This window comes from Argiope bruennichi, chromosome 7 (assembly GCF_947563725.1).
Source record: "Argiope bruennichi chromosome 7, qqArgBrue1.1, whole genome shotgun sequence".
In the NCBI taxonomy this organism is placed as follows: Eukaryota; Metazoa; Arthropoda; class Arachnida; order Araneae; family Araneidae; genus Argiope; species Argiope bruennichi.
In genome coordinates, this window is record NC_079157.1 from 89,923,963 (window position 1) to 89,951,336 (window position 27,374).

The window sequence follows — 27,374 nt, forward strand, 5'->3', positions numbered from 1 at the left end:
ATCTTGAGGGTTTTCTCGGAGTCGAGAATAAATATTTAATATGTTTCTGTATGCTGCACTTTTTGTTGTTTCACTCGTCTTGAAGGTGTGCACAGCGTAGTCGGTGATAACACTTTCTATTTTTCAGACATTTTAGAAGTGAATAAAAATGACGAATCGAATAAATATTCAACAATCAAAACTAATAACTACTAATGTCATTAATAGTATCAAAAATATCAGCTGGTAAAAAAGTGCGAAAGATAATAACGGTTGCGACCTGAATGAAGCTGAGTTGGCGAAGAAGTAAAAGAAAAGCGCGCCAATTATTTGACCTTGAAGACCGGTTCTAGCCAAAGTGGAGTTCATTATGTCAATCTTTTAGTTTTATTCGTTCGCTTTATTTACAAAATACTTAACAGATAAGCACTTCTAACTTGAGAATAATACATACTTAAATACATACTGATTAAAAAAGGATTTCTGTAATTTATGACATTATTTGATAAATTTCCGCACATTTTAACTATTTTAAAGTCGGAATTGATGGGAAACTCTTTCCCAACGCGGAGCGTCACATTTTCTACCTTTTACAATACTGCCAAGTTAGGGTGAAACAGAGATAGAAGTCAGACTTCTGACCTTGGGTACTCAGGGATCTTTACCCACTGAAGCTACTGCACCCCCTTTCCGTGGTAACGCGGACATGACATTACCACCCTGAGTCTTTTTTTTTTTTTTTTTTTTTTGTATGTGTGTGTGTGGTCTTTCGAAAACACACGCATCAAAATTGGATGGAGCAGATTTTCATTCTTTTTTTATTTATATTACTTGTTATAAATAAAATCAAAGATTGCTCTTTGGCAATAATAGGAATCATAATTAATGTCAGAAAATTTTTGTTCAATATATATAAATTTTATTTGATATATAGAAACTTTTTTTCTTTGACAATCCAAAATTCCTGAAGAAAGTAAGTCCCTATATTAAATTTTTTTTTCAGTTTATTTACTAATGTTTCAGCATTTTATGAACAGGATTTCACATATTAAGAGTTTTTAACTGCATTCTTTCTGTATGTTTTATGATGTAAAAATCGCTATGCACAAAATATGAAAGGGCAAACTGACAGATAAAAATATTTTCAATCAGTGGGGATGGTCTTCTCGTAACTTTCTGGCAGAGTCTTTAATAATCCCCCTCCCAACTCCTATAGAAAATTTTGGACCTTAGTAAGTTCCACAATTTTCTGTAAGTGCTCAGTTATTTATTTTCAGAGCCCTCCAATTTGATGGGAGTTATGTGCTTAGTAGTACAGTAAAGAAAACCAGCAAGCTTTTATTATTAACCGCATGATATTGGCGAACAATTGTTACGAAAGAACTTTTAACGTGCGATCTTTGGCGAGTAATTTTTAGCGATTAATCACTTGTATACGGTAAATGCAGGATTATAGAAAATCGAATACGTATTTTAGGCTTCTTTTTTTCAGACTGAAAAAAACAACTAAATTTAAAACAGAACTACAATTGTAATCGTAAGATCACATAACAAATTTCATTTATTTACGCTGTTGGGTTTTTAAGTATAATATTTACGTGCATATGAAAGTAAAGACCAATAAACGATGAATCTGTTAGATGATTCTGTTTGAATTCCGATGAATCTGTTTGATTCTAAATTCGATGCAGATCCACACTTTAGATGATAAATCTGTGTACCAAATGCTATCTATCTATTTTCATTTTATAGTTTTATTATTTGTTGTGTTGTGACTTATAGCACTTTACAAGCCCGCTGACAATTATCTGTCAGCGATTTAAGCCGAGTGAGGGTCTTTTGTTTTTACAGTAGCTCCAACTAGGGCCAAGAATGCGACTTAGTTATTCACGTGTCGCGATCCTTTTTACGGGGCGGACTTCATTCACGCATTTAATTCACTCAACCACAGATTGTAATTTAGACCTGAAACAGAGAACTATCACCTCCGAAGCAGTACCCCCACTGGTATTACTCTCGACATGGAGGACTTTGTGACGATGGCAGATTTATACGTGCGCCAGTCACCACACACACGGAGAGTCTTCGGCCGGCTGCGTTCGAACTCACAACCTGAGGGATCAACGCCCTACCAACCAGGCTATCTCAGACCAGTTATGGTATTTACTTATATACAGATAGCCAGATAGACAGACATTCTCAGAATAAATTTCTCTCAGCATTTCATAGAAATCTACAAATTTGGTGTAATGGCTAAATTTCCTCCATCTGGCTCAAAGCATTTCAGTTATCTTAATCACAAACAGATTGACAGAACAGCAAAAATGTATTTTTCGAACTCACGAACATCTGAAACCTGAATATTCGTCGAAATTTCAAGCTCTAATTTTTTGATAATCACAGTACTTTTTTCCTGGGTAGAGGAGGTTTAAGTCGCTGAGTTTCATCCACATCTAGAGATTGATTTTATCTATTTATTTATTTTGACGATTATTTCACCTTGCCCATCTTTTTCATACAAAAGAAAACAAAAACTTAGTTGGCAATCGTCTGTTATCATCAAGTGTAATCATTTCTGCCATTCAAAAAGACTATTGAGAATATCTGGCGTAACCTGCACTGATAATTACTTATCAAATAATCAGCAGAAGTGTGAGATATCTCCTTTCCTGCTCTGTTTCATTTTTTTTTCAATTTGCTTGTGTAGATAGATCATATCAGTATGATAACGGTAATTGACACGCGCATTTTACGATAAACCTTTTTCCACAATCATGTATCATGCGACATCGGCTCAAATGCGCCGTTTAAGTTTAGTTTCGGAATCCCTTGCGCATCTTGCGGGAGAGGGGACATCACGATAAAATGTAAGATAATGTGGCATCAAATATTACTTGACATCAACTACTGATCGCTTCAGACTGAGACCTCTAAACGAGTTTCCTGCACTGAGGTGATGTACACAGTGAGTACGATTAGCACATTTCTGGAGATAATTGTTAACCTTGACCTTCGCCTCGTTAGATGCGTTTTCTTTGAATTTTCTCTTTCCATTTGTCATTTTGAATCGCACAATTTTATTTTAATTTGAAACTTGAATATCTTGTTTGCTTTTGCGGATTCTTCGTGGTTTCGAAGCCAATTAATTCTATTAAATCGGAATTACTATATTATTAAGTAAAATGTAAACATCTCCTCTCCTCTATTTCGTCTCACCCCGATTTTGTTAAAATCGATGCCTCTTGAGGCACGCGCGAACACTCGGATGGCTTCCGAATCTGAGAATAGAATTTAGTTTTTTTGGTTATTTGGGATATGACAGATAAACCACAAATGACAACTCTGACTCGTCAATAAGGTACAAGGATTAAATTTGAATGACTGGGCCGCCGCGACAGCATTGGTGAGAACTAAGGTTGAATCCAAAAGGTCATCTCCAGTTACTTGACAACTTTTCCAGTGGGAAGTACGTCCCGTCATCGGTAGGAGGTAGTCGATCTTGACCATTTTTGTACCCACTCGTGTGTCGAGAACCAACCACCCAGCCGGAAGCTTCTCATCCTTATATCTGATGTCCCCCCCGTGGGAGGATCTGACAGATAAAATGTCTGAGAATGCAAGGCATTTTTTACTAATGTTCAATCTCAAATTATTTATTGTTCTTTTCAACCATGAGAAAGATCTTTCTGCTGTTGCGACAATACTTAGCAATGCCAACATAATTTTTACAAAAAAGTAGCAAAATTAAATATAATACAAATTTATTTTCAAATAAATATTGTAATATTGTGCTTCGAAAAGGAAGATAGGTGACAAATTTTGATTTTATTAAATGGATCAATGCAATTAATATCATCTTGCGAAATCGCATTTAAATTTGGTTATATTTGAGAAGATTGTCTACAGTCAAATTGTGAATATTATTAATACAAAATTATTCTAATATTCGTGTTAACTTTCCAACCTTTTTTGAAAAGAAATAATGGCGCTTTCTATTGTGACTAAAATTGTATATTGTCGACGTTGGCTATCTATAGACGTAGTGAAACTTTTTGTATCGTACTAATGAATCTGAAATATACAAAGAACACATGATAATATCCCAATATGTGCATTTTTGTATTTTCAAAAAACTTGGCAAAATCTGGTACACAGCCGAAGAGCTTTTAGCGATATTTGATGCGCGAGGATAGAACCTGGGACCTTGTGGTTCGCAGTCGAGTAACATAACCATTATACCAAAATAACTGTTCGGGTAGAAGAGCTGTTAACTGGCTTATGTACTATTCACCACAAGCTCATACTCTCATTTGGTCGTCTCTGACCTAAAATAAATTAAACAATTAATTATAATATTTTACAAATTATTTTTTAAAAATATGAACAATATAAAAATAATAAAGAACATCAAAAGCATAAACAAAAAAAAAAAATACTTATAAAATGCTATGCTTTTGAAATGATACTACCTCATTTTCCTTTCTTTCTCAAAGTCTTTATGAGAAAAGTATCTAAAACTCCAGATATTCTTACAATTTAATGTAATAAAGTATTAAGATCCCAGTTGTTGTTTTTTTTAAACATATAGCAGTTAAAAGTAGAGTTGTGGTGAATAGCATATAAGCCAGTTAACAACTACCCTGCGTGGGCAATTGCTTTTGCATAATGGTTTAGTTCCTGAACTGCGAACCACTAGGTCCCAGGTTCTATCCTCGCGCATTCACATACCGCCTCATTGGTGACCTCGGACGATGAACCTTCAACCTTCAACCTTCCAACAGCTGTTGTGGTGCCATCTACCCACAGCAAACCAAAGTTGTCAGATTCACTTGACGCAGCAAAACCAAAGTCGTCAGACTCACTTGACGCAGCAAAACCAAAGTCGTCAGACTCACTTGACGCAGCAACCACTCTCCCACACACGCTCGCCATAACACTTGGCGCTATTCAACTGGGTACAGGCCCATTTAGACAACAGCTAAATACATCACCACTCAACGGCCATATCGTTCGTCTCACCTCCGACTCACTCGAGGGAGAGTCTATAGTGAATAGCATATAAGCCAGTTAACAACTACGCTACATGGGCAATTGCTTTTGCATAATGGTTTAGTTACTGGACTGCGAACCACAAGGTCCCAGGTTCTATCCTTCGCTCATCATATATCACTAAAGAGTTCCCTGTAAGGGTCTTATTATTGACCTTAACTTAATAAAATCGGTGTAGATGTAAAGAATTTCAGATTGTTAAATAAACCAGATTCGCATCTAGTGCTCTTTTGTTACAATGTCTTTTTCAGATATAAAATGGTGTCTAGTTGACCCACTTGCTACTTTTAAGGGACATGATGAGACGAAACATCAGCGCTGTTGTAAAACTTAAAAAAAAATAAAACGTGTTTTCAAGGCTAAAAAATTAATACCATTCATACCGCTAGGTCCATCTCCTCCTAAAGAGTTGATACCCATATAGTCTAAAAGACATTTGCTGTTTGTTTTCTTACCTGTCAGCTTTTTAGATTTCTTATAGATGCATTCTTAAGGGATCCCTGATTAGGAGCTATGACAAAAGAATTTTTCTTAAATTTGAATGAATGGACTATTTTCATAAAAAGTACCGAAGATCACTATGGTCACAAAGTAGTTTTGATGGCATTCTTGTAAATAGAATTATTTGAGGCAGTTGAAAAACTATATTTGGTCTTTTTTCTCCGCTATGAACCTTGAAACCATATTGGTTACTACATATTTCATGCTGCGAAGGTCAAACTAAAATGAAGGACGGAGCTGAAATTTAGTGATGCTTCCTAAGAAGAAATAGATTTCATCTTTTTGTTGGTATGCAAATGCAACAATATTTTATCAAGTGTCAAAGTTTACTGTTAAGCTCTAAAGAAAAGTTTTTCATTAGGGTTAGAGGTAGGACGAAGTAGACTCAAAAAAGTCTTGAGAATTGGACAAACAGTCACGGCTGCAAAATTTTAATTAGAGAGTCCTTGCCTTACTATTAAATAAACAGGTAAAGTAAGATCTCCAAACAGGTTTTCTGGGAAAATAAGTCTCCCTTACATTCGTCTCAACGTAACGTTACATTCTTCTTAGACCTTCACATGGCTTTATTGATGGAAAAAAAAACACCATGTAAAATTTCATTGTATATATGGAAGGAATAGACCAGAGATGGTTGCTAATATTTTTGGAAAAATGGAAGAGGAATAAAAAATACTAACTAAAAAAAGAGAAACGAAGAAGCAATTATTTTTCTTTGAGTTTGAATGATCATTGAAAATGCAGTCCTTAAGAAATCTTGGTAACTTAAGTAGAGTCAGAGGATCCGAAAATACTGAAGGATTAGAAAAACCAGCGATCTTGCAATACATGCCAGTTTTGGTATCAGAATAAATATTTTATTGAAATTCGAAATTAATATTAACTAATATTATGAATATAAACACTTCTGAAAAAGCATATATGCTGCTCTTGAAATCAAAATAATTCATTCTTTAAGCAGTTGTTTACAAATGGAGCGCCTTTTTAGTTAGCATTGTATTAAAACTATTGCGGATCTGTTAAAAAAACATATAAAAAGTAGAAGAAAATAAAGTGAAAAAATTTGAAATTCTGAAAAAAAAATCAAATGTTGTGAATGATTAAAAATTATTATCTATCCTTACAGAACTCTGACATTTGTGCATAGCTCTAGTGCGATCAATCTAGCTTTATTTAGAAATTCTAAAACTTCTATTACTCATATTCAGCACTTCTTACTGAGTTTATTTTAAAATTTGCTTACACAATATTTCATAAATCTACTCATTTTGTATTTTATTTTTTAATGACGTCACTTCTACTATTTATTCGTCACTAAATGTCTAGACAGTACGCCCTCTATTTGTTTCATTGTTTCCAAAACACTTCACTAGATGGCGTTTCTTCACAGAAACTGTCAAGTCTAAATGTTAATGGAGTTAAATTTAGATTTCCAAGTGAAAGGCAATTTTTGCTCGTGCGTGAATATTTTTTTCTGTGAGTGTGATGCATAAGTACTGTAATTAATCGAAATTTTGTGTATTTCCGCTGTGTCCAATTTTGTTTACATTCACCCATTGGCTGAACATTATGGGGGTTGCCTAGCAACTCAGGTAAGTGAAAATTCTTGTCTTTGTTTACAGAACATGCATTATTTCTGTGGGTATTGCATAATTTAATTACCATTACTTTGACATTGCACCCAACCTTTTAAAATTTAGCTACTTTATTTCCGTTGTTCGTATATGAGAAAAACATGTTAATTTTTTTATGAATTTGTAGAAATTCCGAAAGATGTTTTATCTTGAAATAATTATTTATTATTATTATTATTTTGTTGTTAGTTTGAAAACAAATTGTAAGCGCCGTAAAATAATAATATATCCTGTGTAGAAATATTAATTTTTTTTGCATTATTTTTAAAAGTTAGTTTCTTTAAAAATCTTTTGTAATTATTAGAAAATAATCTACAAACGTTCGAAAGCGAAACTAATAGATGTGAAATAAAAAGTTCCGTTCTGATTGCCCATTTCCTATACTGTAGACAGAATTTTTTTTATTGTCACTTTCATTGTGATTTTTCATTTGATAAAAAAAATGTAAGGTTTGAAATCTTTTGTATAATTTTTCAAGAATATGACTCAAAAGTGGTCAATTTTCAAAATCCATTTCAACATTTGATAATTCTTTATTTATATCTTTAAAGTATCGAAACATTGAAAAAAGTATTTAATTTTGTTTATAAAATATATTATTACTAAAATATCTTGTCTGGATTTGATTTTTAATTGTGAAAGCAATTTAAATATAATAACAGTAAAAAAGTGCGGTTGAAAAGAAAAAAAAAATATTTATCATGAAAAGAAATATTTTTAAAAAGCAATATTGTGCATTTCGATTTTAAAAACTTTAAATTATTTTTTAATATCATTTTGTAACCTAATTGACTACACAAAAAGTGGAATTAAATATTATTTCATTGTAATTGATTTTTGTTCTATGAAGTTAATTTTTTAAATTTGAAATATTATTGTCTCTGTTTTATTCTTAAGTGCTTTTACATTCCAAAAAAAAATGAAAGAAAAGAAAATCAGTGATGTGTTTGAGGATTTAAAGTTTGTCTGTGAGCCCTTATGTCTATGAGCCCTAAGATACAACCTTAAGTTAAAAATTATGATTTCCAGTCTATCGCTTTTTGGAAAAGTGACTATTGTGTGTGAGGCTTTTAAGATTTTAAATTGTAATATTATGTTATCATTGGTAAATCCTATATTTACCATTGATGAACATGTATGAGGATTCGACTGTATTAAATGTAGTCGGAATTGTCATAATCTTGCTATAAAATATCATAGATTTTATTTGAAACAGTATTGTATTTATAATTTGTGAAATATATTTATTTGAATCAAATCAGTCAGTAGATATTGGTACTAGATAATTAATAAATATTTGTTCCAGTGCTGATTAGTGCTGGAACAAAATGAATTTTCATTGAATGTGCTATGCTTTTTAGGATTCATGATTTGTCTTTTCATAATATTTTGGTATTATAGTTAAGAAACTTTGGATGAAATAATAGGAAAATATATTAGAAAGAATAGAAGAACTTGTATTGGAATTTCGAATCTATTTTTGTATGTCATTTATGAGGTTCGATAACCATTAAATGCTCTGTTACTATATCCTTTTGTGTTGATGTATCTGTTATTCAATTTTACTATCACTCTTGAAGAATTTTATATAATAAGGAAGATAATGAACAGAAAAATAAAGATTTTAGCTGAAGGCCTAGGTAGTTTCCTCCTAGGTCTGCACCTTTCTAATGTAAGGGGTTGTGTGTCATTTACTATAGGTGCAATTATAATCCTCTTCTGTTGATATATTTATTTTAAATTTTCCCTCTATTGTTTAATATTATTAAATATTGAGGATGAATTATAATAATTACATTTAGTTCTACAATTTTTTTTTTTTTTAGTTTCATTGTTAAGTTTGTATTAATTGCGTAGTAAAGATATTAGATATTTTTGCAAATGTGTGATTTTTAGAGCATTTATCATTAGTGGCTTGATAAATATAAATAGTGCCTAGAGCATAATACTGTTTTTTTTATCTCTTCAGGATATTTTTTTCAAAAAATAATATTCGTGTACTGATGTTTTATCCTGGTCACACCTCGAAAGACTAGCACCTAGTTCATTTGTAATGCCCTCTTGTCCTTTGGTCATTACACCAATTTGTTGGTCAAAATCTTAATTTTACCTGCTCTTTTAAACTGAAACACTTGTACTAATACTGCATTTCAAGCTTTTACTTACTTACACTGAAATTCGATTCTTGAAAGAAAACTTGATCAAATGTATTTTGGTATCAAATACATATCTATAAAAATAAATTTGTTTGAGAGATAACTAAAAAGTTATTGTTCTATTTTATATTCACTCTTTCCTGAAGTGAGACATGGCAAAGATAAAGAAGTAGAAGTGTAAGATGTATTTCTATTTTCTTTCTATTTGTGTGGCGAGTGAATAAAATCAATATTTTTTGCAATATCCATGGAGTCTAGAACCTAGCATATATATATGCATTCTACAACCATATTTTCCAACAATTTTTACTATTTCTTTTCTTAATGTAATAAAAGAGGGAACAAGCAAAAAAGAAAAAAAATTAACTGTGAACTGGGAAATTTCCTAATTGTAATAATGGGAAAGAAAGTTTCCTTGTAAAGGAAGTGTTTTTACTATGGAGATTTAAAATATAAATAATTGTTATCCATGGCCCTCTGTTTTAGCCACATGCATTTTTTATAGCCTTTTAAGGAATGACCAACTCAACAATATACATTTAGTTTCTGTTGATTAATGTCATTTAGTTCAAAAATTGATTTGGATTTATATCTAATTGCTGAGTGAGGTATTATGCCTAAATTGACATGCTTTTGCAAATTAAATGTATAGCAAGCAATCATCACCCTAAGATGCTTTTAGTTAATTTTCATTTTTTAATCAGAAATGTTAAAAGTATTTTGTTTAGTTAAAATGAATTTTTTTTATTAAAATATATATGTGGCTATAATTTAATAAGTTCAGATTGCTCAGAATGAATGTATTTCTTTTTTTTAAAAAAGTGGTGGAGGGGTCACAAGCAGCCTGTTATCCATAAAGCATTTTTGAGAGCTCAGAGGAGCTAATAAATGACATTCACTCACAAAAATGAAGGAGGAAAAAAGTATCTGATAAAAAGATTTTGCCCATTAAAATTACTTATCTGCATTAATTAACTTAACATTTGGTTATTAATTACAATTATGAATATATAATGTATTGGCAAGCTTTTGGCAATCCATAATATAAATGAACCACAACTTGGACTGAATTGTTTTAAGACCAGAATTATATTATGTTTATTATTTTTCATTTTTGGAACTTGTTTTGCGTTTTATTTTATCTCAGAAATGTGGCGTTTTTATGATTTTTTAAACTTTTTTTTTCCAGTTCTGTTTTTTTCTGAACTCGGATACTTTAAAATTCTAACTACTCAGTGAATGTGTTTACTTATTTTCATTCAGATTCTCATTTAGCCATCAATCATGATAATGTTACTTTTTCTCGTTGAAATTGTTATTTATTATTTTTAAAAATTGAGAAAGAAAACAACTTTAGAAGTAAGTCATATTTAATTTTTTTTCATTTATTGAAGATTAATTATTTAGATAAATAAGATTATTTATTTATTTATTATATACAGTGGCTCAAACAATTGAGAATACACCTTATTTTTACTTGATAAATCCGACTTTCAATATAAATAACACATTACTGGGAAGTGCAAACACGTTTTTATTTTTACACATAACAAATGGTTTAATTTAGAGTAAAAATAAAGAAAAATCAATGAAAAACTTCTAAATTGAAAAGTTTCAGAAGCATTTTAAACAAACATACGCAAAATTTTGCCTCAAAAAATTGAGAATACACCAATGAAATTTTTGCAATATCACGCATAGAAACAAAGTTGCATGTCTTTTGGCTCTTATAATGGCCTCTAAATGTCCTGATACCGATTCGACCCATTTTTGGTGGTATCTGAAGATATTTTACCCCCATTCTTCTGGCAACACTTGTTTTAATTGGGTTTTGTTTCTAATTTTGTGATTTTGAATCACTTTTTCGAGTATGGCCCACGAATATTCAATGGCAGTGATGTCGGAGTACTGTGGTGTTGTGTGTAACCGCTGTTTAAAATGAAAAAGATACCATATTTTTACGTTACGTGCATTCTGTATGGGGTCGTTGTCCTGCTGGAAAATGGAACTTCCATCTAAACCCAAATTTTTAATACTTTCTTTTAGACTGCTGCGACCATATGGTTCATCCAACTTGTTGCAGAAACTTTTCAAATCATAGGCAGAAGTGTAAGTGCTGAAACTGTGCGAAATGCCTTTAGACAAGCTGGATATAAAAGTTGCATTGTTTGAGAGAAACCGTTCATCAACTTGCAAATTCAGAAAAAGTATTTGAAGTTTGCAAAAATTCATCAATTGAAGACCAATAACCTTTGGAAGAAAGCTATATTTAGTAATGAAAGAAAACTCAACATTTTTGGCATTGACAGTCATCGTTCTGTATGGAGAAAGCCTAATACGGCTTTGGATCCAAAAAAATTTAGATACTAAAGTTAAACATGATGGTGACTCCGTCATGAATTGAGGTCGAATGGCTTCATCCGGGGTAGGAAATTTAATTTTTATAGATGACATTATAAACGATAGGGTTTACTTGGATATTCTTCGCAGCAATCTAAAGGAAAGTGCTAAACATTTGAGTTTGGATGGAAATTTCATTTTCCAGTAGGAAAACGATCCCAAACAGAATACACGTAACGTCAAAATATGGTGTATTTTTCATTTGAAACAGCAGTTACACACACCACCACAGTACTCCGACATCACTACCATTGAATATTCGTGGGCCATACTCGAAAAAGTGATTCAAAAACACAAAATTAGAAACAAAACCCAATTAAAACAAGTGTTGCCAGAAGAATGGGGGTAAAATATCTTCAGATACCACCAAAAATGGTCGAATCGGTATCAGGACGTTTAGAGGCCATTATAAGAGCCAAAAGACATGCAAATTAATAGTGACACTTTGTTTCTATGCGTGATATTACAAGAATTTCATTGGTGTATTCTCAATTTTTTGAGGCAAAATTCTGCGTATGTTTATTTAAAATGCTTCTGAAATTTTTCAGTTTGAAGTTTTTCGTCCATTTTTCTTTATTTTTACTCTAAATTAAACCATTCGTTATGTGTAAAAATAAAAACGCGTTTGCACTTCCCGGTAATGTGTTATTTATATTGAAAGTCGGATTTATCAAGTAAAAATAAGGTGTACTCTCAATTTTTTGAGCCACTGTATATCCTGATTATGCTGCCATCTAGACCGGCATCGGACTATCTCTTGTGTAAATTAAAAGTCTGGTAATGTTCGTTAGCAACACAAGGAAAAGAGTACCTAACCTTATACTATCTCCTTTTAATGGTAATTTTATGAAAGTCCAGCTGCAAAGATTTTGAAGAATGCTTTAGCATAATGTCACCGCAAAAAAGGCTCTCTTTATGGAGAGAAATATTGATCTTTTTCAGCTTGGGTTAGGCTGTTGGAAGAAGGCCAGCATTAATCGCCCACGTGTTTTCCTGTACCATAACAATTATAGCCCGAGCTCAACATAATAATAGTTATTATTCTGCTCTAATTTTTGTTTTGCTTAATATTGTATGAAGTCTGTCTTCAGTTCTTTTTCCTAAGTGCTTATTGATCTGATCTCTCCAAGCAAGATAAGACCTATCTGGGATTGGTTGCAAAAAATAATTTTACTTTTTATGGTAAAAAATCGAACTTAGGATTTTTACGAACTCCATGTCTGCCTTCCATAGGTTTGAAAAACACTTTCTGGAACTATGCATATCCGACAGTGAAAACGATAACCCATCTCGCTTTGGGTTAGATACATTGCATAAAAGTTGCATTGAGCTAGACAGATTAAATTTGGTGTATGATTTTTGTACGAAATTCGTAGATTTCTGTTAAATTTTTATCTAAATTCATTCACGGGAAATTTGTCTCTTTGAAAACATATGAATACAAAATACTAAACGTAAAGAGCTAGATAAATAAAATTTGCTAGTTTTATATAGTTTTTGCTTTTAAGTTGTAAATTTGTATCAAATAGAGTTCCGTTTGGTGTAAATCCGTATACAGCGTAAATCTCGTAAGCAGCATCAGTGGCTTGCTTAAAATCTATAAACAAAAAAATGTCAAAAATAGACAATTTTGTCCCCATGTCTATTTTGTTCTAATGAGTTGAAAATACATTGAAGTCAATAAAATCTTAAAATAAATCACTATCTTATAGAAAATAAATTATCTCTATAATATTTCGGCAATTTTTTTTTTACTTTAGAAAGTATGATTTATTTAAGTGAGAAGAATAAAAAATGGCCCCTCAATAAAAATCCCACGTGTGTATTTAAATTAGATAACTTCAGTCTGAAAAGTTTTGAAACTTTTCCTATACTTAAAATTGTAACTTCCGAAGAATTATGTATCCAAATTTTAATTTTTTGATACATTGAATGTGATAGTCTATTTTAATGCATAATGGCTGTTTAATATCGTTTTCTCAGTTGAAAAATAATTTCTGCTGTATTTAATTTAGGGTTATCTGAGAAGAACAGGAGATCGCTAGCCAGGAATTCCTAGATTACCCTTTATAGAGTTAAACAAATTTCAGTATTCTGTAAAACGACTAAGTATTTCTTATTATCTGGGGATTTTCACTTTTAATCCTGGATTGAAAAAAAAAAATTTATTAGATTTATCCCAAATAAGTTTTAAATGCTTGTTTACTTTGAATATTACTTATAAAAAATGGCTTTAGTAAAGAAATATTAACTGAATTTAATTTTTATAAAGTTAGTTTAAAAAGTTAAATTCATTTATTTTGTTATATGTATAAAAGAGGATGTCCTCTTTGTTCCACAGATAAAATAAATTAAAAAATTATTTAATTTATTCATTCTGGATTGCTCCTTTTGTTTACTTGTTAAATAAATTATTTGTAGTAACAGGAGAAAAATTAAATTTCATTTTTTAAAATTAGTTAGCATCTCTTCAATTTTTTTTTATTAAATAAAGATTAGTCTAAGCAGTATTTATGTGAAATAAAAACAGCCATTCAAAATATATTCGTCAGCTAATTTATTGTAAAAAAATGGATTGAATTAATGACTTTTAAAGTAAAAATTTAAATAATTTTGTACGAAAATAAATAATAATGACAGCGGATGAGGTAAAGTAGTAAATTATCTTAACAAGTTTGTATTCCTTAAAAAATACACTGCTTCCGAAAACGAAAATTTTAACAATTTGGAAGACAGCAGCTAATTTTTTCCCGCCCTTTCTGACGCATAGGTTGAGCAGCGCTTTTCCTGCTGGTAGGCGTATAGATATTTTTTTCTTTTTAAGCTCTCAATTTGCATGCAACCACCACAATGAATATCCTGTGGGAACGGCGCGGTTCATAGACTCTAATGTTTTCAGTCTTTTCTTCAGTATTTGAAGTGTCTTCTGCTCTTTTAATTAGATTTTTTATTGCATTAAAAAAATTCTTTTGCTTATGATTCCAGCAATACTCGTAAGTTAAAATTCATTCATTCCAAAATCGTTTGCTGAAATTCAATGAATGTCTGGTTTCGAGAGTTCTGATTCCTGTGAATTTTGATATTTTCATGCATTTCTGCATTCGAATAAAAATTGAATCTCTGGCTTTTCAGAATTTCTGTGTATTCTCCCAATGTTTGAAAAACTATAAATTTTAAGTGCATATTAGAGTGTAAGTTAATGCTTTAAAACTGTAAACTGAAAGTGCTATAGGCTATATAGGCAATAGGCAATATTTACAAAGTTTTTTTTTTTTTTTTTTTTTAGTATTCTCATTGTTATTCTCATGCAAGGAAAATATTATACGTATTTTATTTATTTGCTTCCATGTTGCCATTCATGCTCAAAGAAACTATTAGATGCGTGTATTTGTGTGGAAATTGCCTTAACTATAATTAAAAATATTTTGCACCATTGAATATAATTTTTTTTTTTTTTTTTTGAGTTTTAAGATGGCGTGAAAATCGATAGCGGATGTAAGTCATGGTGTTTAAACATTGGGAAAAATTTAAGAAACTAAATAAACATAAAACAATTTGAAAAAAAGAAGCGAGACAAAATTTTAACGAGCATTAAGATTGTCGAACCGGCTAGTCGCCAAAGGCGGCTAGTAAATAAATAAAAATGGCATTTTATTCGAAATCGGATTAAATTTGATTTGAAATAAAATTTTTCCTATTTGGACGAAATTATCAAATTTCTGAACATTTCCAGTTATATGATTTTATACATATTCGTTGAAGTTTAGAAGAAAAGTCCTTTAACTAGATTCACATATTTAAAAATTTAAGTTTTAAAATTTTATTATGAATTTTTATTGTATAGTAAAAATTGGAACGAACTGCTTGTGCATTTTCATTCAAATTTGTAATATTTCGAGAGAAGGAATCAAAAATTGGAATTTCTAGGCTAATTCGGAATTTCTGCTCACTTTAATTGAACATTAATTATTCACTTCCTAGAACAATGAAAAACCGAAAAATATAATTGTTAGATTATTTTAATCTTTTGTTTCAAGAATAAAAAGATTCATTTTTAAAAATGTCTTATTTTTGTGTGAACGCTTCAAAACAACATTTTGCTAAAAACAGGAACTATGAAATTTCTTAATATAGAAAGACAATTAAGTCTTCTTTATAGCTCGAATCCAAAGAAAAATTATGATTTTTTTTAAATACATACTACGCAAATGGAGCAACGATTTATTATCCCCCCCCCTCCCCATAAAGCTATCAGCTGACTTAAAATGAATGAATCGATAACAACATATCGATTAACAACATTTATTTTGAGTAACGTTAATGTATTCTACATTGATCTTTTGTGGGAAAAAAGAATCTATTTTTGCTTCAACGAACTTTTACCCTTTGCTAAAATTCGTCTGACGTCACTCTGTCGGCCGTCATGACGTCAGAATGGAATATTTGTTTCCCTCGGTGACGTAACCCGAGTAACGGCGTGCGTTACCTTACAGGGCTCATTTACCAAACGATAATTGTAATTCTTGTTTAGAAGGATTGAAATGTAACTGAACTGTCTGTTGTAATGTTGCAAACTACATGTTTATGTGTCTGTTTTTAAATGCGGTGCGATGCAATAGTCTGCGTTGCGACTAAAATTATTTTGTCACATTTTAAATCAACGTGACTCAAAAATTGTTTGTTGGCGTTAATGGCGAAAAAAAGTTTTTAGTGTCTCAAATTTTTAATAAGTTTTCACTATAGAAGTCTGATTCGAACCCAAAATAATGTTTTTGAATAAATAATTTCAATCGAAATTTAAGGGGGGAAAAAGATTGATAATGTTTTATTTTGATTTTTTTTTTTATAGAATTCTCCTTCTGATCTTTTATTGTAAATAGAATATGATCATCCTATTTTTATAATAATGGCAGCTTAATGCTATAATTGCTTTGATATCGCATATACCCATTACTAAATTGATCCAATGTTTGCGACAAAATAGGTTTTTAATTGAAAATTGTGAATGAAGGCAATTTGTATGTATAGACAAGAGTACCAAATGCATATGGTGCACGAACCCAATCGCAGATTTAATCACTTAATAATGCAATATGAGGCTCTTCTATTTATAAACTAGTCAATTCGGATTCACATTTTAGTTTTTTTAACTTAATCAATAAGCTAATAGTTTATTTTATGCTAATTATAAAAAAATATATGCACTTTGTGATATGTATCTTTTTAATTATTTATTTCTTTACTCTGACTTATGCCTTCTCGGCATCCGTGTTCGCGCTTAATATTATTTAAATTCTGTATTTATTAATTCTGTAATAATTAAATGAAGTTAGTAAATTTTTAAGAAACTGACCAATTATACTTGACAAAATATTAATACATTGCACACGGCTCTCTGCGCGCTCCCAGGACCCGCATATTTTTGAACACTTTAGAAGCATGCTTACTAGCGACAGGATGCATATATGCACATTTTTAATTTGCATATAGTATTGTATTTACATAAAGTATTCTTAAATATTACTATATGTTTTATACATGTATTTGTTATATAATATTTTTTACATTTTGACTATTAATTATTTAACAGACTTGAATAATGTTTTAGAGTGTGATATTTGGTAAACCATATTCCCTTGTGTAATGGTTTTCGGCACGATTTGCAGCAGTATCTTCTTGGTTCACGAATTTTCTCGTGTTTCGCGTCCCATCTCTTACGGACCGCTCACGATTTTTCTCTTTTTGTGTGTCCCGTCTATTATTACTTCATAAATAACAAAGTTATGATGATTTTAGAACGTACAAATTTGCTCAAAACGTGCTGGCTCAGGCGTATGTCACACAGATTTCTTTGCAGTCCGAAATGTGTTGAATATTTGGCTTTGGTTAGCTAGCTACGCATCGATTTAGCCGAAAAAACATGAAAACGAGATATCTCGTTTTCATGTGGTCGCTGTGACGCGACCACAGCGTACGGCCAGCTAAAAACGATAAATCTGATGACCCGTACGCAGTGTGTTAACATTATCCTAATAACATCTTTAGGATTTGTATTATTTAGAAATCTCTTTATTTCGCAGTTAGTTTAATAATATTTTTTAAACAACCTACCTGCACCTCTCTCAATCCAGTGAACTTAGGCAACTCCCTGAATGGAAATCCACCATTGCACGGACCAATTATACTAAGTCGAATTTCGTGTTAGTCTTTTAGAGGAGTTTGGGTGGGGCTTCAGTTTTTATTGAAATGTAGATTTCTCAGAAATATAATGTGAAAAAGAATATGTGCAAAAATAAATTTATTATTGTACATATAATTGGCATCTCATGCCTGCTGCTTTCTTATTTCCTATTTTGAGAGTAACTGGTTCGCAGTGATTAATATATGATTTAAGACGAGGATCATTGCAGAAACAGCAAACGATGGCTTTTGCATACACACACATACACAAAAGACTTAAGATGAATGTTAGTAATACTGGATCTGATTGGATAATAGTAGAAAGTAGTCTTTCTAAGGAATCTGCCTAAAATTAGTGACGCATAAATATTAAACCAATTACTCACATTTGTTAGAAAAATTCTTTGAAATGTTTGCTAAAATAACATTTTGAATTTTTTTTTTTTTCTTTATTGTTATCGAAAATTTTGATTAAACTCAACATCCTCATTCGGTCAATTTTTCCAATGACTGTAGTTAAAAATCGTTTTCATTTGCATTAATTCATACTTTAATTGCGTTTTATTTTATTATCTAAAGGTATTCAAAAGTAAATAATGACAAAATTCTTTTCGACGAAAATAAATAAGATTGAAAAATAAAGCCCAGTTATCTGTTTTTTTATAGTATTATGTATAAAAAAGTGAATCCACTCCTGTTTTTTTTTTTTTTCCTTCATCATTTAATGCAAAAAACTTCGCTTTGATGGCAGTAAAATGGAAACAGCATTGTGTGCGAAAAGATTAATGAGAGATTATTGATTATTTTAAGTATCAATTATATTCCATAAGATACACAAAACTATTGAAAGACAACTTTAAAACTTTTCACGAAAATACACGCTCAGTGATTTCGTTTATGAAAACAAACATTAATTCCTCGAATTCAAAAAAAAAAAAAAAAAAAAAAAAAAATCTAACAAACGATTAAAGGTTTTTAAAAAAACCTGTTTTATTCGTTTGTTTGATCAGTTTTTTATTTTTTTATCTGTGCAAATATTTTACGAGTATTTTTGATAAGCTCATATATTTATGATCTAAATTTATCATTTATTTGTTTTCATATTGTCAGAATGCATTTTATTCAATTTATTTTCTACTAGTTGAATTTCGAAAATTGCATAAAGCTCGTCTCGATTGTTCATTGCTCAGTTCCCAAATTCTCCTTTTTTAACAAGCCAAAACGGAATTTTTTTTTAAAAAAAAAAAAGCAATATCGTTTAAATTAAGAAGAGAAATGCAAATTTAAGAGTTCATGAAAGTTAGTGAAAGATAACACTTCTAAATTTATCTTTCAATAAAGTTAAGCTTTGCTGCTTTTTTTACTTATACTGTGGATGGCCTTTTAATTAATTTTAAAGCCGTTATTCGAAATTGTTTGATTATAGGTTATTTATTTATTTACAATAGATTTTTCCGGAAATTCGGTGAATTGATTCTGAAGAATCCCCGATTGAAAAAGTATACAATTACGGTAAAATACATTTATTAATATTTACAACAGTTTATAAATGACGTCCTCAGTATTCGTTACGAAAAGAACATTCTCGCATTTTATATACTTTTAATTTATACTGTTAGCTTCCAACTTTATTTAATATGCTCACTTTAAAACATAGAATTCAGAATTTCTTTTAAATTATATTGAGAACATCAAAATTAAGATTATTGTAAAATAACATTAAATCGGCTGTAAAGAAAGAAAATTTTTTATTTTAATTTCTAAAAAAATGATTAAAAGATAAATAAAATGCAAATCGATAGCCGTTTCCGAGATTAATAGATTTTTAATATAGTAAAATGTTAAAAAAGTTTTTCAATTTCGTCCAGTCATTCAATAATAATTCGGGGGGGGGGGATTCAAAATGACTGCATTTAGGCTTCGAAATCTGGTTAATGAGTTGTGCATGTTGATTGAAAATTGTTTAAGATTTTGGGTCAGTGTATTGATTTCTTAGAAAAAGTAAAAATAAAATTAAAAGAAAGAACTGAATGCAGTCAATTTAGCATTAAGCTGGATGTTTACGGATTAACTTAACCTTGTTGATCCATGTAAATAGCATCCATCATTGAATAATAAATTTCAAAAATTCGAAACTCTTTATTCTAGATTATGTATGATTATAATAATAAATTAGTAAGTAAAAAAAATTGAAATAAAAAGATTCTATTGCATAAAGCACTTCTAAACTTGTGCTTAAATAAATTGTTTTTGACTTCTTCGGGTGGCTTAATCATTTTGATCGAACTTTTTTTAAGTAAAGCTAAATCTTCGGATAAGAGTTAACCTTTTCCCTTGTCAAATCAATCTAATCCTCTATCTCCTGATAATCTTTATGGAAAAATAATAAACATGATGATATCTAAACCCTGACTCTGAGATGGATGTTGATGCGAATGACTAACAAGTACTATGTCTCAATTGCCTTTTGTTTACTTAATGAGCAATGAACATTTTTTAAGGAATATAATCCTGGGAAAATGGCGCAACTTTGTTTATTTACTGTTGTGGATGAAGATTATGATAAAAGAATGAAATGCTGATTTGAAAATAAATACCCATATTTTACATAAAATAATACATTCTTACTTAAAAATTAAAATTGTGCAAATCGAAATTTAACTTCAGGAAGTAAAAAGATATATATATTTCTGTTTAGAAGCTGTGTGAACAAAGTAATGTTAATCGGTTTTGTATGCAAATATATAAACGAAACAAATCATTTATTTTCTGAAATCGTTTGGTTTTAGATTTCCAGGAAATTGATTAGCTTTTCTAATAAGAAACTTTTTTTCATTCTTGTTTATAAGATTAAAATTCTTACTGATTGGCAAATTTTCAAAAACTTCTAATTGTGAAATCTTTTTGCAAATAAGTAGGCAATTCAAAATAATTACCTTTGCTTTATATCAGCTAAGAACTTTTCAAAATTGATAAGTGTTTGGAATTCATTAAAATGTGTCCGGGTTTTCTTTATTTGAAATTATGAAGTGGTGTACTAATAAATGAAATAAATGTTTTTTTAAAACTTTTTTTTTTAAATGGGAAATAACTGTAATGCTTTAAAAATCTTTCTAATGCAATGTTTCCCATTTGCTGATTAATAATCACCTTAATTTACATGAGGAATAAGTAAGTAAAATTTCAATATTGCAAAGGAAAAAATTCAATTAAAAAATATATCACTTATTTATAATGGCAAACTTTTGTTTTATGGCATTTATTGCTCTTTTATTGTGCAGTAAAATTAAAATCATTTTCATTGTTTCATCATATATTTATTTAGTCAAATGATTTTCTTCTATTATTGAAAACTAATGATAGTTTCTATTTACTATCTTCATAGGTTACATAAGGAATAATAAAACGAAGTTAAAGAATAGCGAAAGACGATGCACAATTAAAAAAATGATTATTGGATCTTTAATGACATTATGGAACTTGACTCTATTAGAAAAGTTTATGTAGACTGGTGTAAAGTTATTAAAACAATATGCATCTGTTGAACTTACCAATTTGATGCTTTAACCCTTTCTAGGGCCGTGGGAAGTATGCTTCCCACCAAATTTATCAATCTTTGTATGAAATTATGTAGGTTGGCATAAGTTCTGACAATTTTTTTTTATTAAGTCAGAAACTCAGATGCTTCAGTTCTTTATCTCAGACAAAATGATGTGTCTTGATTTGTTACTTAATTAATAATTAACCAAATTAATTATTTAATCAAATAATTAATTTGGTTAATTATTAAAATATTAAATTTATCTAATAAGCTAAATGAATCCCTTTTCTTATTCTAATTTCAAGCCTAAAAATATTTTAACATAATAAGACTAGAAAAAAATGGCCCTTTAAAGGGTTAAAATAGATAGTTGAAAAGATTATGAGCATCAAGTTATGTGTGATATTTAATTGAAATGAAACACAACATATTCTATAACATAATTCTATCAAATCAGCCGGTTGCCAATAAATACATTATAATTATTAATTATGTTATATAAGTGATAAATAATTATTGGTATAATAACTGGTATATAAATAACTATTAATTTTCATAGTCAATGAAGTGTTCGACATTCCGCTGTCATTTTCCCCTTATAATTATATTTCTATTAAAACATTTAGAAGAACGCTTGCAAAATAACGTGAGAACATTAATTGTCTATGCACATCTCAATAATCTTTACTATTAACAGACTCGTTCCAGAAATTGTTTATATAATATATGTAGTAAAATTACTCTGTTCATTTTCGATTTCTCTTTTATTACTTTACTTGGCGTGTTTGTAGCTGCTTCTGGCAACCCTTTGATTTTCTTTTTCATCTGTTCGTCTTTCCTAACAAAAGCGAAAGATTTGATAACATCACATTTTGTCATATTTGTTATGTGAGAAGTTAATTATCCGAACAGGTTCATATTACGAACATGAAAAAGATCTTACGAGAACATTATCGTTGTCCGATTTGTTCGTCTCGCCTTCAGGATACATTCTCGTAGAGATGCGCCCCTATTCTATTAACGCTGCTACTCAGTTTCTCCTTTTAACCCTCGGGAATTATGAGATATACAGCGGAGGAGAGATGTTTAAGGCTACAGTTTACTATTTCTTTAATCGACTACCAATTGTATATGCAAGAATTGTATTTACATATTTCTTTTATTGTCTGTTTGAAAATCGTCTGATAAATTTTTGGATACTTTTAAAATGTACACACAGAGATAGCTCTCAAATTATTTACTGTGTTCACGCAAAAGTGTATCGCAGAGTTAGAATTGCTGTTCTAAATGATTCAGAATAGATGAAAAGTAATTTTTGGACATGTATGTTTTCTTTGATATTATAGAACAAATTTACCACGATAATTTTGCTTTTGTATTTTATATGAAATTAATATATTAGTATCCAGGTTCAATATATCTATGATCTTTGTAAAATTATTTTACTTTTACCGCTTAACTGTTTTGCCCGAGTGTCATACGTGCATCAATTTATCGAATTTTGATAGTTGTAAGCAAAACATAAACCATTCATAACAATTATAATTAAATATTAAAATTACTTCGAATACATAGATAAATTAAGTATTCAATGGATTTCCATTTGAATCAAATAAGAAAATATTCCCAAAATAGAAGGTGCCATCTTATTAGATAGTAAAGAAAATAAAACAACTAAATGGATAATTGCAAAAATTTTGGATTTTGAACTTTGCAGCTTATGTTTTCTTAGACAATATAGAACAAATTTACCAGGAGGTTGTATTTAGGTTAATATACGAGTATCCAAGTTGAATATATTTATAAAATTATTTTAATTTAATTGAAAATTTTTTTGGATTTTGAGATTTGGAGCTTACGTTTTCTTAGACAATATAGAATGAATTTACTACGATAATTTTGCTTTTGTACTTGATACTGAGGTTAATATATTATTATTCAGCTATAACGAGTTTAATATATTTGTATTCAGCTATAACGAGTTTAATATATTTGTATTCAGCTATAACGAGTTTAATATATTTGTATTCAGCTATAACGAGTTTAATATATTTGTATTCAGCTATAACGAGTTTAATATATTTGTATTCAGCTATAACGAGTTTAATATATTTGTATTCAGCTATAACGAGTTTAATATATTTGTATTCAGCTATAAGGAGTTTGATATATTTGTATTCAGCTATAACGAGTTTGATATATTTGTATTCAGCTATAACGAGGTTGATATATTTGTATTCAGCTATAACGAGGTTGATATATTAGTATTCAGCTATAACGAGGTTGATATATTAGTATTCATCTCTAACGAGGTTAATAGTATTCACCTATAATGAGTTTAATATATTAATATTCAGCAATAATGAGGTTAAAATATTAGTATTCAGCTATAATGAGGTTAAAATATTAGTATCCAGATTCAATATATTTGTTATGTATGTAAAGTTATTTTACTTTAATTGCAACATTTTTTTGGATTTTGAGCTTTGGAAGGTTTTTTTGTCTTTAAATAAGTAAAATACTGAAGAAATGATTTACATTTCATTCTTTGTTTTAGGGTTGAAAATTTTGCACGTTTTCAATTATTTATATTCCTTTGCAATTTTCAATTAACTATTTTTTTCGTAATAAATAAAACTAAACATAGTTTCAAGTTTTGAAATTACTATACCTAACATTAAAAACATTAGAATTAAGTTTTAAAAATCATTGTTGCAGAAACTTTTCCGTATTTATTTGGTAAGATTTTCTTCAAAGAAACATTTGAGTCACTTTTCCACGACTTCCAGCGACTCTGAAGGCAGAGTCAACCGTTAAAGACAGACATCAATGAAGCCAGTCGACTCAAATGCCAAACATGTTGCTCGATGAAGATGATCCAAATAAATGAATTCTTTTATATCAGCTATTATTTCTTCCCAGAATCATTCTTTAAATAGGGCGAAAAATGTCGAACATTCCCTCACTAAATTCTGCCTGCCCCATCCATTTTCCAAGTTCTGAAAAGCTCTTCCGGTTGTTTTTTTCCAGGCCAACCCCTTCACAATCTTTTTTTTTTTTTATTTGGCTCCTCATCACTCATTTTCTACGTCTTTTTTGTCCTTCTGCCAATTGCTGTCCTTTTGGCTGTTTGTCCCTCCACAACTTGACATAATTTTTGTGTATGTTTTTCTTTTTTTTTCTTTCTCCCCACCCCCCTTGGAAGCCATCGATTGCGAAGAAGATAATTGAGCCACTGAAACAGTCTGGGCTTTGTCTTTATCGACTTTTTTTGCAGTTGCAATTACTTGGCTTCTATCGCCAACGGTTGCCAAGAATCTGTACAAAGAATCGCATTGCTTTTTTTTTTCCCGTTCTTCTGCTATTTTATGTAAATAATTTGTGAAGGTTCAGGTTGTTTCTTTTTGCTCTTTCAAGAAACAGCAACTTCAAAACAGTTGACTGCCTTACGAACTGAAATGTTTGATTAACCTTGAGCGCACCTTTGCCTTTCGGAACTAATTAAGTTCGTATAATGCATTGCTGATCGCGTTTATCTGATTGAATTCCTTAACGGATAGCGCAGTTTTTTTTATTAGTATCCAAAATTAGTATAATTGCATATACACAGTAAAGGTATACTGTTTGAATAAGGAATTGTAAAATATATGTTTTTATGGATGCAACCCAATTTAACCGCTCTATTTAAATGCTGAAGGTTAAAATAATATTGTTAACACTGGATTCCAGCTAAAATTTCTAATCTCATTATTTTATCAGTTATATTATTTAGCAGAAAATAATGGCAGCTAAATGTTTTGATTTTGGAGGCCTTTGATGAGTCTTACTTTATTTATCTGTCTGTAAAACTCAAAAATGACCTAATTCAATTTCCTAATATCAAAAACTACCTGTCGCATAAAATTACCAAAATTGTAAATAGTTTCTTTATATAAAAATAGTAAGTAATTAACAAAAATAAATATAACTCATTTAGGTGGCTTAAAAATTTACTAAGCAGATTTCAAGGCATATAATCTATTAAAATGAATGCCGGTGTCCTTGCACAGGGTAGCGCATCTTCCCCGTGATCTGGGCGTCTCTGGTTCGAATCCCGGTTCGGGCATGGTTGTTTTTCATCTGTGTTCTGTCTGTGAGGTGTATGAATGTGCCCACCTGTAAAAAGGGGTTTTGCAAGCGAATGTGTGAGTTTCATCTTCATATGAGCTAGAAGTCAGACTTCTGCCCTCGAGTGCTTAGGGATCTTTACCCGCAGAAGCTACTGCACCCCCTTTTCGTGATAACGCGGACACGACATCATCATCATCATTAAAATGAATGAGCTTGTTGATCAATTCTTATCATTTTGTTTCAAATCGTTAAATTAGTCTAGTCTGGGTTATCCTTTATAAAAGTAATGCTAAAAATTTGGCTTAGCATAAATAACTAACAGAAGTGGACTTGCCAGAAGTTTTTTCATACACTCGAATAATGGTGCTATTATATCAACAGCCCTTATAAAATTTACAGGCCTTAGATAAGACCGCGAAAACCATGAATCTTCTGATTTTTATTTTCAAAATCCCGACCACGTTTTATTTATAGTAAATGAAGAAAACAAACATTTTGGACGCTTTTTTGTTGGCCAGTTGAAATCAAATTTTGACTCAGAGCTACAGTTTTAATAACAAGATCATAGACTAAATTTCATTTGACTGGGCCTTTGCATTTTTGAGACATGCATATGAAAGGACAGACCGATTTCTTGAGGGATTTGGGTAAAAATTTCATACGATCTACATTTTGAATGCTAAAGCCTCGACACTGACAACAGTCTTGAGTTTGTCAACAGTCTGTCGATTTCGGTGCAAAATTTGTTGCAGATCTTTTCTTTATGATGCCAAACTTGTATACCAAATTCTGTTTCTAGATCTTTATATTTTGTAGTTGTGTAAGACAAACACATTTGTTGCGAATGGACAAACAAGATAAACACATTTATTGTGAATGGAATCGTATTTCATTTCATTTCAAGTGCCATCAAAACTTTTTTAGTTATCGGTTATCGTGTTCACGGACATAATTCTAAAAATGCATTCATCGGACGCGCCATAATTCGTCAAAATCTCAAACTCGAGTTTTTTTTTTTTTTTTTTTTTTTATGACTTCAGTGAAAAAGAACAACGGTAAGAGAAAATAGCAAATCGGATTACAATTTTCTTAAAATGTACCATTTAGGATTAGCTCTCATCTTTTTCTGACAGGCACAGTTCGGTCAATTCCACTTCATTGCATTTTGCTTTAAAGAATTGTTACAAAAGAGACAGCTCAAAGAGATCATCTTTAGCTTAAATATTGGATCAATGTAAAATTATACATATTATCATTTTAAAGTATACTTCTAGATTTAAATGCTAAAATGTGATAAGTGCTTATTAAAAATGTCCGATTTATGAAATGTTTGATTACATAAATCGTATAAATTTTATGAAAGGGAATTAAAAATGCGAATAAATTTATAAAGATTGGACTGTATCTCATTTTGGTTTTTTGAGAAAGGTGACTCCAGGCAGTCTGTTTGGGAACAAGTAGCATACGAATTTCTTTAACGACTTTTTTAAACCAGCATCTTAAAATAAGTTATTGAATAGTGCTGTTTTACATTCTCATATATGAAGATTAAATACTTTAATTTTCAAAATATTCTATTACCTGATATTGACGACTTTCTATGTGTCAGACTTCTCCGAGTTCGGAAAGAACATTTTTGAATTTTGTCTGTCTGTCTGTCTGTGAGCACAATAACTCAAAGGCACTTTTATCTTAGTCGATTAAATCTGATATGTGATCTTAACACCAAATCTGGATTAAAATTTGAAAAGCTTCAACGACAAGAAACCTAAGTCTACTCATACGCATATACACATAATAAATAAGAGACAAAAAGAACAAAAT

General features: G+C 30.3%; 1 protein-coding gene across 1 annotated transcript in view; it reads left to right on the plus strand.

Annotated features, from left to right (window-relative positions):
• Window positions 1-6,958: 6,958 nt before the first annotated feature.
• LOC129975036 (cytokine receptor-like) overlaps window positions 6,959-27,374 on the plus strand; it is a 354,502-nt gene continuing 334,086 nt past the window's right edge. The window contains exon 1 of the mRNA XM_056087902.1: window positions 6,959-7,121. The gene's annotated coding sequence lies outside the window, so the exon portion shown is untranslated. The remainder of the gene's footprint in view (window positions 7,122-27,374) is intronic.